Raw genomic sequence first — 13460 nt, 5'->3', positions numbered from 1 at the left:
CAGGTATCAGGAAACAATGATTCTACCCTGGCCACGGGCCAGCCAAATCGCAATTCCACTAGGTGCCTCGTCGTGAAGGCCCACAACCACAGTCCAGCTTGTTGCTGGCAGGTACCAATCAGCCTCACGCTGTTAGGCCACTTCACGAGCGAATACTAGGGTTGCGAGCCCTAGGCAGGAGCTTCGTGTAACTTGCTGGTTACTCTCCTCTTTCGGCACCACAGTCGGCTGTCTCTTCCACCAGCCAGTCCCAGGTATGGCAAGTCCCGTCACTGCCACTCCTCAGGCAGACAGTTGAACACTCTACAGTTCTCGTTCGGCTGCGGCTCACTGCTTCTGTGAAGCAGACTGGTGTAAAGACCTTAGCTGCCTTGGGTAGACTGACTCTTCTTGCATCACAGCAGCCCTACGTTGACTCTGTGAATACAGACACGTCATCAGTACACTGGGATACTACATGGGGACCACTAGGAAACACCACTTACTGGCTTAGCCACAAACGTACACCTTTTCGCTCTATAGATGGCGCTGATTGTCTAAGCGTCACCTCACCAGAGGTCAGCACTGGCTACCTCTCGAGCTACTAGGACAGGAATCGAGCTCCTCTTGCCGGTATATTCCCGTCATCACTAGATGGCGTTGTCCATGTTGTGGGGGTTTCGGGAGTGGACTCACAGATGGCGCTGACGTCACTGCTACGTGCCCTGAAGATGAACTTGGGTTCATAACAGGGACCATATTAGGGCGTTTTCACTAATAGAAAATATCCCCTAAATATATCCCCTAAATCATTATAATTATTATAATTATCCCCATATTTTGTGTTTTTTTGGGTTTTATTTTTTCTTGACTTCATTTCAACACATATTGACCTGTAACTATTCACATATTTGAGTACAAATGCCAAACAATGTTTATAAAAACATACAGTTAAATTAACGAATTAAAACTACCTTGATTCATTGTTGATAACTTCAACTTCAATTATCTCTGAAACTAGAGTTTCAACTTTGAATGGCTTCTAAAATTCCAGTTTTTTGACCGATTATCACTATATTGACGTATTGTGTGCTCAGATGTCTGTTCTACAATCCCTTCAGAATGAATTTTTCATAAACTTTATACATTTGGACTTATAATTTTTTTTTTTATCTAAATTTGCCACATATTTCAAATGGCCTTTTGACGATTTTTTTACATTAAATTTTACTGAAAACCTATATTCTAATTTTATGAAAATGGAGATCATATGTTATTCGGAGAGAATAATAACCTTAAATGAACAATTGGTGATAGTTCAAATTTTTTATTCTGAATTGAAAATTTTAGGTTTTCAATATTTAATTTTAAAATTAATTTTGATTCTCTTGTTTTTCATGTTACGCTGTGATCATTTAGACAAAGTTGAAGCATTTGCCTAGATGATTATGCCAAAAAATTGGAAAGTGTTTGTTCAAGTTTTAAAAACTTATGTTAAATTATTTTATGTCAAATCATATATGTATGTATTGCGAGGTTTAAGGGTTAAAAAAAAATAATGTTTTTACCTGTCATAGGTTTGGCATCTATACTTATACTTACGAAATGAACGGTATGGTAAACAACACAGCTCAATTCCAACGCAATTTCACACAAAATAATTAAATCAAAATGAAAATAAATCATAATCTATGAAAATTTTATTTATCAATGCAATCAGAAACATTGAAAGGTAATCATAACATATTTTGTATAATGTGTGTGTTGCTATTACGTGCAACAGATGGCGCTGTTTTTCAAAAAAGGCATGTTTTTACCTGTCACAGGTGTGACATCTATGTAGTAGGTATGTAAAAACATGCACATATCCGAATGGAATGTTGTGTCAAAATTTCAAAGCAATTGGTGAAGAAATTTTGGACATTACAGCATGTTTAGCTCCTACGTCCAACAGATGGCGCTGTTTTTTTTTTTTTTTAAACATCTTTTGTTTCCTGTCCCAGGTGTGACATGTATATAGTAGGTATATAAGAACAGCACCTATTTGAATGCAACGTTGTGTCAAACTTTCAAAGCAATTGGTAAAGAGGTTTCAAAGATTTCCCTCACGTGAAAAACAGTTTTTTTCCGCTCGGATGCGAATGGAAAGATGTGTGAAAATTTCAAAGCAATCGGTAAAGAACTTTCGAAGATTAGCGATTATGAACAAACGAATATTTTAATTTTTATTTATATAGATAATCAATTTATTTAATTGTCTAACAAGGTAACAATAGGTAACATTGGATGGCCAAATAATGTCGAAGGTATATGTTTTATTACTTCCTCTATGAAATGTTTGTTAGTGCCACATTTTCTTGGTGGGAAGTATATTTTCCTCGAGTAAGCATTTTAAATGAATCATGACATGAACGATAATAACACATATATTAAGTGCTGGCATTCCCATTCCTTGTAGACAAGTGTTGAACATTTCTCCATTAGACATATTTTCAAATGTGTTATATAAAATACGATGTGAACCTATCACTTTATATCGCTTATCTGCTCCAGGCATAACCAAACTGTAGGCATCTAAGCCACTTACCAGTGATCGGTCATTATTCTTGCTAATGAATTTTTGTCATCTATATTTGTTTTATAAATTCTTTGTAATTCAATTATTGAATAAACAATATACACATTATTAGTAATATGGTCAAATTAAAGATTAATATATTCACAATTGTTACGGCCCTCTCGGGACGCAACGGGGTTCTTACTCTGATGTTGTTAGAGGAAGATATATATATCCGACCCCAAGCCAGTAGAGGCTTTCAAGGGATGCGATCCGTGACGCAAGTAACGTAAAGGGAGTATGGAAAGAAAGTTAAGAAACTTAATATTATAATTAACACCATCACCATAAATATATATATAAAAGTAAAACGTACACAAGGGGGAGGGGTATTAACACTTTAGTCTTCTGCTGGAGACTATGGATCCTTGAAGCTAGGTGCTGAGTCCGCGGTGCTTTCTTCGTGGCCTCAAGACGTGTCCTCTGAGAACGCCGAGTCTACCCTGGCCACAGGTCAGCCACAACACAGGTCCACTGGGGGCACCGTCGTGGAGGCCGTCAACCACACGTCCAGCAGGTCTGCTGGCAGGTACTGAGCCACCAAGGCTGGCACGGCCACTCCACGAACGATAAAAGGGGTACGCCCTAGACAGGAGTCTCGTGTGATATCACCAATCACCCTCCTGTCCTCAATACCCCAGTGGATTATCGTCTCCAACCGTCGGTCCCGGGTAAATCCTTCCACTGCCACTCCACTGGCAGGCTTAACACACCACAGTGTTCTTCCGGGGGGACGACGTCACAACAGCTGCAGCAAACTGGACAGTATGGAGACTGGCTGCCTCGGGTAGACTGACTACACCTTCAACACAGTGGTCCCAGGTTGGCTCTGTAAGCAGACACGTCATTAATAACCGGGACACTAATACACCACACTCACAGGCTCAGATACAAACGCCCGACATATCCACTCCCTAGATGGCGCTGTTGTCGGAGCACCACCTCACCAGAGGTCAGGAGCGGCGGTGTTGAGCGCTGAACCAGACTGGAAACTGGTCCTCGAGGCCAGTACACGCTGTCCTCACTAGGTGTCGTCGTTCGTTTGGCGGGGGTTTCGGGAGCTGACTCACAGATGGCGTGTTTGTCACTGCTCCAGGCACGGACGCTGGATCCGGGTTCGTAACACCTCCCCACCAAAAAGAATTTGGTTTGGGGTTCTATAAAAAACACAAACCAAATTAGTACGACGACACAACTCCAAATGGACACGCATGCTTTATGATCTGGAATTGCGAGGCTGTCTCGTCTACAGAATTGTCCTACTGGGCAATTCCGGCTCAATGGGAACTTGCAGATTGAAAGCGATGTCCTGCCTGGCGTAACCTTCCACGTCTTCACCGTCTCCACCGAAATGTCAAGCAGGGGCGTCGTCTCACATCTCTCCAGGAAGGATCGGTGTAGACACGATCTGGGGCGACTCGACACTTCCCTGCGTCGTGGCACCGATGATGGCTGATCCCAGACGGTATTTCTAGTACCGGTCCGGTGGTCCTTCAGGGAGTCGGGCACCTGGAATACAGGGGTCTGATAATTCAGAGTGACAGCGACAATGGGCAAGTCAGTACTTACTATACACTCCTCTACTAGGCCCACACCTAGTTCCAACAGGGCTGCTTGCTCACCGAAGATGTCATTCGCTTTGCCCCCGTCAGGTCGACCAACGTTCCGTATAACGCTGTGTTGAGGCTCAGCAGTCACGCGGGGGGTGTCAACCTGTCGGAAACAGTCACTCATATTATCACATATCGTACCTCCTGTATCATCTATTACCTCCCAGGTCCCTTCTTCAACTGCAACACTTGCAGTACAACTCTCCAATCCCTGGGACCTCTTCGCGATGTTCATGGGAGCCATCATTCGTCGGGTCGTCCACCGGTCCTCACTGAGAGCACAAACGAGAACACAGAGAGCACATAGGAGAACAAAACAAAATACTGCTAAGAAACATGGGGTCAATTGAGGGATACGCTTCCCGAGCCAGTCATGTCCATAGCCGGCAACATCCACTAGCCTGGCTTGGACCGAAGAGGGCACTAGACCTGTTGAACACACCGCACATACCTCTGACGTCTGGGGAATCTCTGGCTGGTTCACTACATGCTGTAACTTGCCATACCGCAAGCACAGATCCGCCTTCACTCCAGACTCGTTGGTATCCGTGGGTGCCTGCACACGAGGCCTCTCTTCTAGCTCAGGTACCTCTGCCTTCTTAACCTCATGTTCCTTGTCGAGAGAAGAATCAGGAGACACTGCTAGATTATCGTCGATCTGCGGGTGAGAGGACAAATTAAATATGTTCAAATCCGGGTCTGTCTCTACCTGGACATTACCATTGCCTGTTACCTCAGACCGTGCTGTTCCGGTAGACTCGTCCACAACCTTGGGATGATTGGTGCTCCAATCGGTCACCAAGTCGTTGGCTAGTACCACGTCAATCCCAGCCACAGGGAGGGTATCGACTACTGCCAACGCACATGTGCCGCTGAAATAAGGCGAGTCGAGATGTACTGGCACTAAGGGGGCGATATACTGCGTCCTTGGAAACCCAACCAGGATAACCTCTGGTCTCCCATCCACACTTACTCCCTCGGGTAACGAGCTCTTCACGATCAGGGACTGGGCTGCTCCACTATCTCTGAGCACTACAACTGATCTACCAGTATGATCGCTCGTTACATACCCGGTTGAAGTGTGAGGGGCCAACAAACTTGGTCCTTCCTGCGTCGTCGTCGACTGGCTTCCTGCTGGTGATGTTCCACAGCTCATCAACATCACCTCCCTTCGTGCGCTGCCACCTCTTCTGCCTCGGCACCTAGCAGCTATGTGCCCTTTCTGCCCACAAGTCCAGCACACCATATTCCTCCTTGGACTACGGTGTTTCGGACTACTAGGACTTGTTCTTCGGGGGCTACTTGGGGGAGTCTTCTTAGCGCTTCGTGGGACGGGTCTTTCTTCTTCTTCGTCGTGAGGTCTGTCAAACCGGCGCTGGTAATTCCTCGGGACGTACTTAGCAGACGGCCTATGAGTCAGGATGTACTCTTCAGCCATGGTGGCTGCTGCACTCAAGGTCTCCACCTGCTGCTCTTCTAAGTATGTCTTGAGGTCTCCAGACAAACAATCCTTGAAGTCCTCGAGCAGAATCAGCTGCTCGAGGTCTTCCTTGGTCTCCACCTTCCGAGAGGCGCACCATTCTTGAAAAAGTCGCTCCTTGATGGTGGCGAATTCGGTGAAAGTGTGCTCTGAGGTCTTCAGGTTTCGGAACTTTTGCCTATATGCCTCAGGTACCAATTGGTACGCCATGAGCACCACTTTCTTCACCATCTCGTAATCGCCGGAGTCGTCAAGGGATAACGTAGAGTAGGCGATTTGGGCCTTCCCAGTCAAGACTGACTGTATCATGATGGCCCAATTCTCCCTTGGCCACTCCAAAGAGGCAGCGACTTTCTCGAAGGCTGCAAAGAACTTCGAAACTTCTCTCTCGTTGAATTTGGGGACCATTTTGATATTCCTTACCGGATCGAAACCGCTTACTCCAGTTTGTCTCTGTCCAGCGCCTAATCGTAATACTTCTAGTTCATGTTGTCTCTGTCTTTCTTCTCTCTCTCTTTCTCGTTCTTCTCTCTCTCTTTCTCGTTCTTCTCTCTCTCGTCTCTCTTCTCTTTCTCTTTCTCTTTCTCGTTCTTCTCTCTCTCTTTCTCGGTCTTCTCTCTCTCTTTCTCGGTCTTCTCTCTCTCTTTCGCGTTCTAATTCTAAACGCCTCATCGCCAATTCTTTATCTTGTCTTTCTCTTTCCATTTCTAATTTCTTCCACTCTATTTCTCGATTAATTTCCAAGGCACGCATTTTGACAGTTAGCAAGCTTATATTCAGCTCACCTGCATCACTGTCAACGTCGCTGCCCTTATCTTCCTTTTCCATGGAAGCTATCTCCTCACCTTCCCTTGTACTAGGAGTCTCGCCTTCCTGTTTCTCTTCTGCCTTCAGGTGCCGGTGAACCTTGGACAAGATCTCCACACGGGAATCACTGGCACGGATCTTTATCTCCAGGTAGGCGCTCACTAGTACAAGCTCTGGTTTGCTCAGATACTTTAATCTGGCAAGACAGTCCACTCTGTTCAGAAAAGCCTGAACATCGTCCAGATCATCGATGGTAGCTTTTTCTGCCATTGTCACAGATGGAACACTTTGCACTTAACACACTGCTTACACGTTAGCACTTAACACACCGAGCACTGTTCTACGCCAATATTGCACTTTATCGCACCAAACACTGCACTTGCCAATATTGCACGTAATCACTTCGAGCACCACACTACCCAATATTGCACTGAGTCCAAGCGAACACTTCGCTCTACAATATTGCACTGAATCACTGAGCACCGCACTAGTCAATATTGCACTTAATCGCTTAATCACAGCGAGCACCGCACTGCACAATATCGCACTTAGTCACTGAGCACCGCACAGGACGTATAACGTCACAACCATCACACACAGGGGGAATTATATACAGGGATTACGCCACTTCACCACCCCTGTCAAACATACTTAACAAGGGGACGGATCCCGCTGGGGATGCCAATTATGTTACGGCCCTCTCGGGACGCAACGGGGTTCTTACTCTGATGTTGTTAGAGGAAGATATATATATCCGACCCCAAGCCAGTAGAGGCTTTCAAGGGATGCGATCCGTGACGCAAGTAACTTAAAGGGAGTATGGAAAGAAAGTTAAGAAACTTAATATTATAATTAACACCATCACCATAAATATATATATAAAAGTAAAACGTACACAAGGGGGAGGGGTATTAACACTTTAGTCTTCTGCTGGAGACTATGGATCCTTGAAGCTAGGTGCTGAGTCCGCGGTGCTTTCTTCGTGGCCTCAAGACGTGTCCTCTGAGAACGCCGAGTCTACCCTGGCCACAGGTCAGCCACAACACAGGTCCACTGGGGGCACCGTCGTGGAGGCCGTCAACCACACGTCCAGCAGGTCTGCTGGCAGGTACTGAGCCACCAAGGCTGGCACGGCCACTCCACGAACGATAAAAGGGGTACGCCCTAGACAGGAGTCTCGTGTGATATCACCAATCACCCTCCTGTCCTCAATACCCCAGTGGATTATCGTCTCCAACCGTCGGTCCCGGGTAAATCCTTCCACTGCCACTCCACTGGCAGGCTTAACACACCACAGTGTTCTTCCGGGGGGACGACGTCACAACAGCTGCAGCAAACTGGACAGTATGGAGACTGGCTGCCTCGGGTAGACTGACTACACCTTCAACACAGTGGTCCCAGGTTGGCTCTGTAAGCAGACACGTCATTAATAACCGGGACACTAATACACCACACTCACAGGCTCAGATACAAACGCCCGACATATCCACTCCCTAGATGGCGCTGTTGTCGGAGCACCACCTCACCAGAGGTCAGGAGCGGCGGTGTTGAGCGCTGAACCAGACTGGAAACTGGTCCTCGAGGCCAGTACACGCTGTCCTCACTAGGTGTCGTCGTTCGTTTGGCGGGGGTTTCGGGAGCTGACTCACAGATGGCGTGTTTGTCACTGCTCCAGGCACGGACGCTGGATCCGGGTTCGTAACAACAATCTTGAGGATGGAGAAGTTTACCACTTTGATATCGATCACCCTCTAATGCCAAATTCAAAATTTCAATATTTACTTCCATTCTACTATCCTCAAAATCGACAAAGATATAATTCACTGGAGGTGATCTTGATTTATTTTTATTTTCAAATCAACTCTCAAACAAAAATTTATCAGCAGCTCCAAATAAATTTTCAAGTGTTCTAGATGTAAGTTGCTGGGTCACATGTCCCATAAACCTAATCCAATTATGATAAACTTTATTTATAATAAATTGGGCACTTTAATGGGTATATATTAGAGCCGTGATTTGCTCAGTTTTGATAATGTTAATTTTACCTAGACACTTTTCAATATACTGTAAACGTCTTTCTACTCTAGCTAAACGTGTTCCTTCCTCTAAATCATAATCATCAATATAAACAACTCTATTAAAAAAACAATTGTTTTTCATATGACCATCTGTGTTTACACGATATGTGTCACTAGAGGGTAAGAGTCCAGCTGCTGTTTTGATGAATGACATAAGTTGTTATTGTTGCTGTTGCTTTCTTCTGTAAAGATTTTGCTTATTCTTTCTTTCTCTAGTTGTTGTTGTTTTTGCTTCGGTTGTTGCTGCTGTAGTTGCAGTTTTTTTTCTAATTATAATATAAAATTCTTCATTGTCACCGGTGCTGTAGATTCCTCCTTTTAAGGAGAAATAGGCAATCGACTCAAGACTTTCTGTTTCTTCTTCTTTTTCCTCTTGTTTTTTTAACATGTTAGTGTCCAATGCATTATTATGCGTTATTACTTTTTAAAAATTATTTATAACTACTTTAAATTTTATTGTATTTATAAATACCTTCTTTCATGTACAACTCATTCTCTTGGAAAAGTGTCTGAAATATCTTCATTTTGTTGTGTAATTCTTATGAATTTAGGGGGGTCCCCCAATGTCGAACGAGAGATTTAGATGACATCAGCAGTGGAGACGGAGGTAAAATTTTAATATTTCTTCAAAAATGATGATAATAATAATAATAATAAATCCGATGGCCAGCTTATCAACTACGCATATTTTATTACTCAAATAACCGAAATGGCAAAAATGTCAATACGCATTTGCTTGACTTGAAATATGCAAGAAATAATGGAACCAGAAACAAGGACCTGGATGAGTTTCCGCTGGTATATGATTCAAAGTTATATAAGTTTATCGTATATATACAAGAATACAAACCTAAATTTAATAGTAATATTTCTATTATTCAAAAATATGTTAAACAGTGTTTATCTTGTTCTCCTCAATATATATTAGGGCATTACCTTATGGGCGAAACAAATATTATTAGATATTATCCAGAATTTCAACAGAAACTACGTGATATTGGTCGGTCATTGGCTAGTTTTGCCCTAGGTAACATGATAACCCCTAATTTGGATTATACGATGTGGATTAGGTCTGAAGATTTACAACTCATTTATATATTTGTTGGTCAAGTATATCCGGCAGTTTCACAGATGCATCAATTAATAAGTCAGTCACCATACCGAGCTCTTCAAATATTAGGTTTCAGTGATGTTACCACACCTTCGAAAATTGAAAAACTGCTGAACCAAGAAAATGTTGTTTAATTCTTTGATTTTATTCCATTTCTTCGTAACCCTCAAAAAGTTCTTGAGAATAACATGGTATATATTACCGAAAAAATAGTATATTGTAAAAGCTAATAAAAAAAGAGAAGAAAATATTTAATAATAAAAAAATAGTTTATACCTTTTCAGAGACAAACTTTTGATTTTTATTCTGGTGTGTTGTGAATAATAATATTTAAGGAATTTGCTTCTGATTAACTCTTATTTCCTTACTTCTCTTTTTATTTGCTTCTGATTCTATTATTTGACCTCCCTTCAAAGTCGACATAGTCAAGAAACGCTTGTCTATCTATTGCTGAGTCGCATCAGCCTATATTTGATTGCGGTATCGTTCCCCTGTTCATTCACTTGCAGGAGGTTCTGGCAGTCAGAGACGGATTTTCCAAGGAATAGACTATCGACGATGACGTATCATTCCATTGGCTCTGTGATGAGACACTGCTTGACCCAAAGTAGACCTCTTTGCGTGAGTTTTGCACTGGTGAGTTCACTTTTATCAGATGGTGTATATTCCCATTTCCATTCGTCCTGACCCTCTACCATCGCCACCAACACCACCACCACCATAACAGCCAGTATCATCCTCAATATTCTCATAAATAGTTATTCTCCTCGATGTTTTCAGTAATCCTTTCAGTCTCTTAACAACTACATAGTTGAAGTAGCTTCCAGGCACTACCTGGGAAATAATAATGTTACTCAATCAATGGTTACCTTGCCCAAAATGCTATATGTATTAGTGGCTAAAAATATTGTATGTACTAGCTTTATCTATAAATACAACAATATGTTTGTAACTCTGCATCTATGTATGTACTTTTCCTAAATACAATATTATTATTATTATTATTATTATTATTATTATTATTATTATTATTATTATTATTATTATTATTATATACAGTTGTATTATTTATCAATAATAACAAAATAGAATTATAGAAAACACTTTGTATTAAGTAACCAAAAAAAACTCAAACATCTTATATTCATACCGTTGGTAATTTATAATTTATTTAGTTGATAAGATTCATGAAGAATGCTTAAATATCCTCTGGACACTATTGGTCATCATTAGTTATCTCTTTGATGATGCCGGTACCATCTACATCCTGCTATGTCATCTTTCGTTGTTTCTACACAAATACACTCAACTTTCATAATTACGTAAAAAATATATGATGGTTAAATGCTCAAGTAGATATATGGCCTTTAAACCCAGTAAACATTTCATTTAGAGATTGGAACCTCGCTATTTATTTCTTAACCCACCCCATTTAATTATGTATCTTCATATAACTAAACTCGAAGGTTAGATCAACAATATTTCTTTCAAAGTTGAAATAACTTTTAACACACAATCTTGACCGAATATTAAATAAAAGTTATCTAACATGTGTATATATAATTAACTCATTTTTGTTTTACTTTTTTAAAGGAAGTATAGTGTATATATTTACATATTCAATTAAATATAACTGTATAACATTTTATTTTAGAAATTGAGGTGTTTGTTATATATTTCTGAACCCACCTTATGTATAACCACAAAAATGATAGCCATAATTTATTTTCTTATACTAATATACTTACTTACATGTACATTAATTAATAGTGGCGAGACAATACAAAGAAAAAGAAAGTCATTTCACAACAGTATAACCAGACAAAAAATATATCATCACTAGAATGGTACATTGATCAGGCTGAAATTGATGATGTGTTAGATAATAATCCCTTGTTAATTTTATCAAAGTTTGGACACCATTAGGATGACAATCATCATCAAGCATGTAAAGTGTGGGAAGATAGGAAACGAAATCAATGTTGTATATTTTTACCTTCTCCGTTACGTTCTAAAGAAGGTAATGAAATATTACCAGCTAGTGCCTCCTTGCAGGACGGATATTGGTTTGAAATATCTCTTACTACTCCCACAATAATACCTACTGTTCCAGTATGTCCAACCACATTAGGTAAAATAATATGGCAAGATTACCAATTTATATGTGAGTGTACAACTCATGGATTATTTAATGGAAAGCATTGTGATCAACCCACGACTAAACTTACTCGAGATAATGGACGTAGAAAAGTTGGATGGATTCATGAACTGAGTAATATAGACATATCTAAATTCAATCCAGACAAAGAAGGCATATGTGTGGAATATTTTGCTCCCGAAACTGTACCGAGTATAGAAGGAATGGAACCTTCTTGTATCCATATTCACCTTAATTCTTCATCTCCAAACTCCACTACACCGAGTGGTAGTAGTAGTGTTAGTAATAGTAACCACTTTTATAAAACAAATGTTCCTTCCGATACCAAAGCACCTTGTGTGTACGACGCATTGAATCCAAATAACCAGAATGAACATAATAAATACATAGAGGGTTGCTCATATGGTTGGTAAATAAAGAGAGTTGGTAAATACGTAGGTTGCTCATGTGACTATTACAGTGGCTATGTTGAGGCTCTAATTCCTACATTGGCTGGCCTGTTTCGTGAAACAAATTTGATTAGTAATGCCTGTGTGAAAATTGGCCATATCAAAAAGGATCCTCATCGAGTTGATTTGGCTTATTATACGCTGGAGAATGGTGGCAAACCTTTACAGACGCACACTTACTATTAACTCGAACCCCTTTTCCAACCTCTCATGTCAAGAACCAAGTCAAAATTAAAGAGTGATGTGGAATTTATTACAGCTCAACCGTCAATAGCACAGAGGCACGCTTGTGATTGGATGAATCGTCACATTAAGGCCGATCCACACCAAAACCTCTTGCATTTGAGACATGACGAACAAGGAGATGACTGGCCTGTTGTTCATAAGACGAATTTGATTAATCATTATAGACGCCGTCAGGAAACATTGATTAGCGGTTAGTCCGGGATATGAAGATAAAAAAAAAATTATGAGTCGACTGATGATCGTCGACTTTCTAATGCTATTTGGGGCCATCCGATTGTATTCAGTTTTTACTCAGAATATTTGGCATGAACCTACTACCCTTAATCCCTTGGGTGTAACTGTGGGATGGTATTTTGGTTTAACTATGCTCATTCAACCAGGCTATAAAGTTCGATTAGACACACGTGAACAATTTAGAAACCTGGGAGAGGTTGCACCTAATGTGGTACCTCTTGATTATTATGATTTGATTTAATTAACCTCCGGCAACCTTTTGCCCATCCAGGTATATTATATATTGCGTATGTAGTTAATACATAATAGGGGTATTTATTGTTCTGGTACATTACGTTTATTAATAAAAAAACAAAAAAAATACAACCCATTTTAAACTTACTGTATGTTTGTAATGGTCTATTATCACTATTACGACTTTTCTTTCTTTGTTTTCGTTTAAGATAGCCTCGATTTCTTCGGGGTACTTGTAAATAAACAAAATAAATATTTTCGCCACTAGTTCTAATTTTTATATTAATTTTATACGTCCAATGAGTGCAAAATTATGAAGAAGTGTCAGTGGATTTTTTAGATGGTGTGTGTGTAAACAATATGTCCTTAATGTATATATGCTGCTTTTCATATATTCAAGGGGTCGGCGACACATATTTGTTTTTTGTGGGATGGTTAGAGAAGTAGTTGATTCTTC

At 40.9% G+C, this 13460-nt stretch overlaps 1 long non-coding RNA gene across 1 annotated transcript in view; it reads right to left on the bottom strand.

The window, feature by feature from the left end:
- Positions 1-7548: 7548 nt before the first annotated feature.
- LOC138350483 (uncharacterized) overlaps positions 7549-13460 on the bottom strand; it is a 142579-nt gene continuing 136667 nt past the window's right edge. Inside the window, exon 4 of the long non-coding RNA XR_011222134.1 lies at positions 7549-7901. This is a non-coding gene — a long non-coding RNA (uncharacterized lncRNA). The remainder of the gene's footprint in view (positions 7902-13460) is intronic.

Source organism: Procambarus clarkii, chromosome 45, assembly GCF_040958095.1.
Source record: "Procambarus clarkii isolate CNS0578487 chromosome 45, FALCON_Pclarkii_2.0, whole genome shotgun sequence".
Lineage (NCBI taxonomy): Eukaryota > Metazoa > Arthropoda > Malacostraca > Decapoda > Cambaridae > Procambarus > Procambarus clarkii.
The sequence above is the reverse complement of the archived record's forward strand: the minus strand, read 5'-3'. Positions and strand labels throughout refer to the sequence as shown.